The sequence below is a fragment of the Apium graveolens genome, chromosome 1 (assembly GCF_009905375.1).
Source record: "Apium graveolens cultivar Ventura chromosome 1, ASM990537v1, whole genome shotgun sequence".
Taxonomy (NCBI): Eukaryota; Viridiplantae; Streptophyta; class Magnoliopsida; order Apiales; family Apiaceae; genus Apium; species Apium graveolens.
The window spans coordinates 101715095-101720786 of record NC_133647.1 but is presented as its reverse complement, the minus strand read 5'-3'; the positions used below and the strand labels follow the sequence as shown (position 1 = coordinate 101720786).

At 37.8% G+C, this 5692-nt stretch overlaps 1 pseudogene; it reads left to right on the top strand.

The window, feature by feature from the left end:
• The first annotated feature begins 202 nt into the window (after nt 1–202).
• LOC141693560 (serine/threonine-protein kinase AFC2-like) lies at nt 203–5389 on the top strand (annotated as a pseudogene).
• The last annotated feature ends 303 nt before the right edge of the window (nt 5390–5692 follow it).

The following is a 5692-nucleotide window of genomic DNA, read 5'->3' as shown; positions in this document are numbered from 1 at the left end:
AGGATATCAGCAAGACAGAAATGTGAAGAGAATTGGGTTCCAGAAAGGATAAAATGCATAGAAAAAAGGGGAAGTGAACATGAGACATGATAATAAAGGGAACCATCAACAGAATCAGGGTCAAGCGAATGATGACAAACAGCCAAGGGTCGAATGTAGGCATTGTGGGAAGAAACATTCGTGAAATTACAACAAGCTCAACATGACATGTTATCGATGTAATCGGAAGGGACATTCGGCCAATGAGTGTAAGGTGCAGAAACTTGGAGTAACATGCTATAAGTGCGGAAAAGTTGGACATATCGCCAAGGATGACAGGTAAGTTTAACATCCCAATAACCGCAATCATCTTAACTTCAGCTGAAGCAACAATCAGAATGCGGTGCAATAACCTTATCAGCCATAAACAGCAAAGCAGTATAACCCTCCTGGTTTTCAAAAACCGCAATATGCCCCTAGGCAACAACTTCAATTTCAGTAGTTACCTCAAGCTAATGAAAAATCTGAATTGGAGGAGTTGAGGCTCATGTGCAAGAGCCAAGTTGTTTCTATCAAGACCTTGGAGAATCAGATTGGGCAGATTGCTAATGCATTACTGAATCGTCAACCTGGCACGCTTTCGAGCGGTACTGAAGTGCCAGGCAAGAAGGAAGCTGAGGAGCATGTTAAGGTAATTACATTGAGATCTGGTAAGGTTGCAAATCCTGAAAAAGCTAAGACTCCAGAATCTGAAGTTGTGGCTGAAGAAGAAGTGCAGAAGGAAGCAGAAGTGGAACCAAGGAAGGCTACTATTGAGCAAACTCCTCCTGAGGGTAATACAGGGGAGAAACATTTCTATCCTCCACCTCCCTTTCCTAAAAGGCTGCAGAAGAAAAAGCTGGATACGTAGTTTGAGAAGTTTCTAGAGGTGTTCAAGAAACTTCACATTAACATACCTTTCACTGAAGCTCTTGAACAAATGCCTAGTTACGTGAAGTGCATGAAAGGTATTCTCTCTAGGAAAGTGAAGCTTGCTGACTTTAAGACCGTTGCTCTCATAGAGGAATGCAGTGTTGTTCTGCAACAGAAGTTGCCTCTGAAGCTTAAAGATCCGGGAAGCTTCACTATTCTTTGCACCATTATAAAGGTGTCATTTGACAAGTGTTTATGTAACTTGGGAGCTAGCATCAATCTGATGCCTTTGTCAATCTTCAAGAAGTTGGACTTACCTGATCCAAAACCTATTTATATGACTTTGCAGTTGGCCAACCGTTCTATTACATATCCATGAGTTATTGTGGAGGATGTCTTGGTCAAGGTTGATAAACTCATTTTCCCTGCTGATTTTGTAATTCTTGATTTCGAGGAGGATAAGAAGATTCCCATAATCTTGGGAAGACCTTTCTTGGCTATTGGCCGAACCTGATAGATGTAGAGAAAGGTAAGCTCACCATGCGAGTGCTGGATCGGGATGTAACTTTTAATGTTTTCAATGCCATGAAATTCCCTACGGAGAATGATGAGTATTTTAAGGTGGAAATGGTCGATTCTGTGGTTACTTCTGAACTTGATCGATTGCTAAGGTCCGATGCCTTAGAAAAGGCATTGTAGGGGAATTCCGATAGTGAAGATAACGAAGGTGATGAACATTTTCAATATTTGAATGCTTCTCCCTGGAAGCGAAAGATGAATATGCCTTTTGAATCTCTTGGGTTGGAGGAGCTGAAAAGTTCTCCAAAGCGCCTTCAGCCATCTATTGAGGAAGCTCCTACTCTTGAGCTTAAGCCTTTACCTGAACATTTGAGGCATGTATTTTTAGGTGATGCATCTACCTTTCCTGTTATTATTGCTTCTGACCTTTCAATTAGCGATGAGAAAAAGCTTTCGAGAATTCTTAGAGAATTCAAATTGGCAATTGGTTGGACTATAGGAGATATCAAGGAAATCAACCCTTCGTATTGCATGCTCAAAATTCTTCTAGAGGAAGGAAGCAAGCCTATTGTTGAGCAACATAAAAGGCTAAATCCGATCATGAAAGAGGTTGTGAAGAAGTAAATCCTCAAGTATCTAGATGCACGGATCATCTATCATATTTCTGACAGTTCATGGGTGAGCCCAGTTCAGTGTGTGCCGAAGAAAGGTGGTATCACCGTGGTAGCAAATGAGAAGAATGAGCTTATTCCTACACGAACAATCACGGGGTGGAGAGTTTGCATGGATTACAGAAAGCTGAACAAATCTACAAGGAAAGATCACTTCCCACTTTCTTTCATTGATCAGATGCTTGATAGATTGCCTGGGCATGATTACTACCATCTTCTGGATGGCTATTCGGGATATAATCAGATTTGTATCGCTCCAGAAGATCAAGACTACATTCACATGTCCTTTTGGTACTTTTGCATTCCGGAGAGTTTTTTGGGGCTATATGGAGCACCAGCCACTTTTCAGAGATGCATGATGGCTATCTTCTCTGATATGATTGGATATAATGTAGAAGTGTTTATGGATGATTTCTCGGTCTTTAGAACTTGCACAATCTTGGGTTAGTGCTGAAAAGGTGTATTGAGACTAATTTGGTTCTCAATTAGGAGAAATGTCATTTTATGGTGCGCCAAGGCATAATTCTTGGTCACAAGGTTTCTAGTAAGGGTCTTAAGGTGGATAAAGCCAAGGTGGGGGTTATCGAAAATCTTCCTCCACCAATTTCTGTTAAGGGAATTCGCAGTTTTCTTGGTCACGCGGGTTTCTATAGGCATTTCATCGAGGACTTATCAAAGATTTCGAAGTCGTTGTGCAATTTGCTAGAGAAAGATGTTCCTTTCAAGTTTGATGACGAGTGCCTTGCCGCTTTTGAGATATTAAAGAAGAGTTTGATTAGGGCATCTGTCATAACTGCACCTGATTGGTCTAAACCGTTTGAAATGATGTGCGATGCAAGTGACTATGCAGTTGGAGCAGTTATTGGGCAAAGAAAGAACAACATATTTCATATAGTCTACTATGCTAGTAAGACTCTTAATGGTGCTCAACTGAACTACACCACTACTGAGAAAGAACTTTTGCCTATTGTCTATGGTTTTGAGAAATTTTGATCTTATCTACTTGGGACGAAGGTGCATTACTAGAAATAGCAAATACAACATCGGTGCTTAGACATCGGCATGTAATGCACCCGATGTTAAAATTCTGTTTAACATCGATTTAGAAAAAAGCGATGTTAAATACGAATACTGACATCGGTTTCACATAGTAAGCGGTGTCTATGTTCAGAAATTAAAAAGGCCAAATATATGCTTTTAAATTTGAGATCAATTGATTTTGTTAACCATTGTCTCTGGCCATTTTTAAAAAAATAAAAATTTACTTGTCTTTTTTCCCCCCGGTTTCAGTACACTTTCCCCCCTTTAATTTTAACAAATTATTCACTTTATCCTTATTCCCTTTTTTTTCCAAATATCTCTTCCGCGACCCTCATCTCTCCCGCTACCCTCATCTCTCTCGTCTATCTCGTCTCTCTCACCTCTCATATCTCTCTCATCTCTCCCCTCTTTCTTTCTTACTGTCTTCTAACCTCTCATCTCATCTCTCATCTTCACCCCGTCTCTTTCTCTCCTTTCTCCTAAACCCTAATTTCAACCCAAATTCAAATTCAAGCTTTGGAGCTCCAAATTAGAGCAAATTAAGCTTCAAATTAAGTAGAGGTAGAGGCTTTCGAGCATCTGGAAGTTGGAGCAAATTAAACATTGAGGTTTTGGAGCATCTCGAGTTTTGTAACACTAAAGAGCATTTGGAGGTATATTCTTCTTATGGTTTATATACCGTTTAAATTCTTTGTGCATGTATACAAGAAACGCTTTTTGGGGGGTTTATATTTTGTTTTTGGGGGTTTATTTTGTTCTGGTTTCTTTCTTTTTGGAGGTTTCTTATTGGGGTTTTTTATCATATTATGTTCTTAATTATGTGTTTGCAATAAGTAAGTTTGTTTTGTGGGTTTTAGTATATGTTTTTAGGGGTTGTTCATACATACTACTTTGTTTTGGGGGTTTCTTTTGCTTCTGCTGCCTTTGACAAAACTTATATGCTGTTTGATTTACTTCTTGGTTTATCAATTAGGTTGGTATATAGACTTATTACTTTTTGGAAGGAGGGTGTAATGTTTTATACCTTGTTTTTCGGAACTGAATTATTATTTTGATAGTTTTCTTTACAAATTGTTGAAACTTTTTGTTTTGTGGAAGGGGGCGTAAAAAATTTCTACCTTGTTTTAGGAACTGAATTATTATTTTGAAAGTTTTTTGTATGAATTGTTGTTATGATAGATGATTGGTGCCATATTGTATGTTAAATATTTGAAGGTATTAATGAGGGATGAAGATCTGATTTTGTATTGAGCAATATATGTATGTCTAATCGTTTATTCCTTGGTGCAGGCTCTGCTTGAATTGTTCTTTGCGCAAGAAGTTGCAAATTTCACAATCTTTTCCTGAGGAATACCTACAGAGAATACAAATTCATTATCTTTGAAGGAACTGGCTCGGAATGACTCTCCCCCATGGAGAGAAGATGACAAAGATGGGCATTATGTGTTTGCTGTTCGAGATAATCGAACATCTCGTTGTAACTACCTTCTCCACCATATAAATATTATGTTCCTTGTTTCGATTCATCAATATTTGTTTCTGAATGTGTTCTTGTGTTCCTTTTTAAATTGGACTTTTACAGATAAGATTCACAGCAAGATGGGTGAAGGTACATTTGGTCAAGTTTTAAAATGCTGGGATAAATAGGGGGAAGAAATGGTAGCCATTAAAGTTGTCTGAGGTGTTGAAAAATATCGGGAAACATCAATGATTGAAGTTGATGTGTTGTAACAGCTTGGTAAAAATGAAAAAGGGAGTAACTGGTAAGATCAATGTGATTTATTTTGACAAACTGTAGATGCTTATTGTAATTTGTGTTTGGTGTTAAAATTGGTTTATTCCATACAGCTGTGTACAAATAAGGAACTGGTTTGACTATCATAACCATATCTGTATTGTAAGTACATATAATGATAATTTGGTGGATTAATTAATCTCAACTAGGTAATATAGTAACGGGGTTTAAGATCTTTGGATGAATTTAAATGGTTTTAACAGGTCTTTGAGAAGCTTGGCAGACAACTTCTGGACAGTGTAGCACGTGTGTAGTAAACTACAAGTTATTTATTTTTGGTAAAAAATTATGTCAAAGCATCTTATAAGTAGGTTAATGCTCTGGTTTTTTATCAGCTTACTAATTTATGTGATAATAATATTCCTATGCTTATACATGTGCAGTCATGCATGAATTGTGCCTTATACACACAGACTTAAAGCCTGAGAACATACTTCTTATTTCTCCCAAGTACATTAGAGTTCCAGACTAAAGGGTACAATATAGGGAACATTATTTGATTCACCGCATATCTACTGGTTAATCTCCATATTAGGAACTTATATAATTTTTGGCATAAATCGTAAATATTTTACAGGGTTCCTCAAGATATGTGAAGGATAGTTCATATAGTAGGAGGGTTCTTATAGTAAAAGCGATGTATTTGGACTGTTGTAGCTGGAGCTATGTCATTTGGACTGTTGTAGCTGCAGTTTTGTTGAAGCATATATGGAAGTGGTGTGGCATTGTTCTGAAGAGCTCTGTGTTATTTTCGATATGGGTAAGAATATGGTCT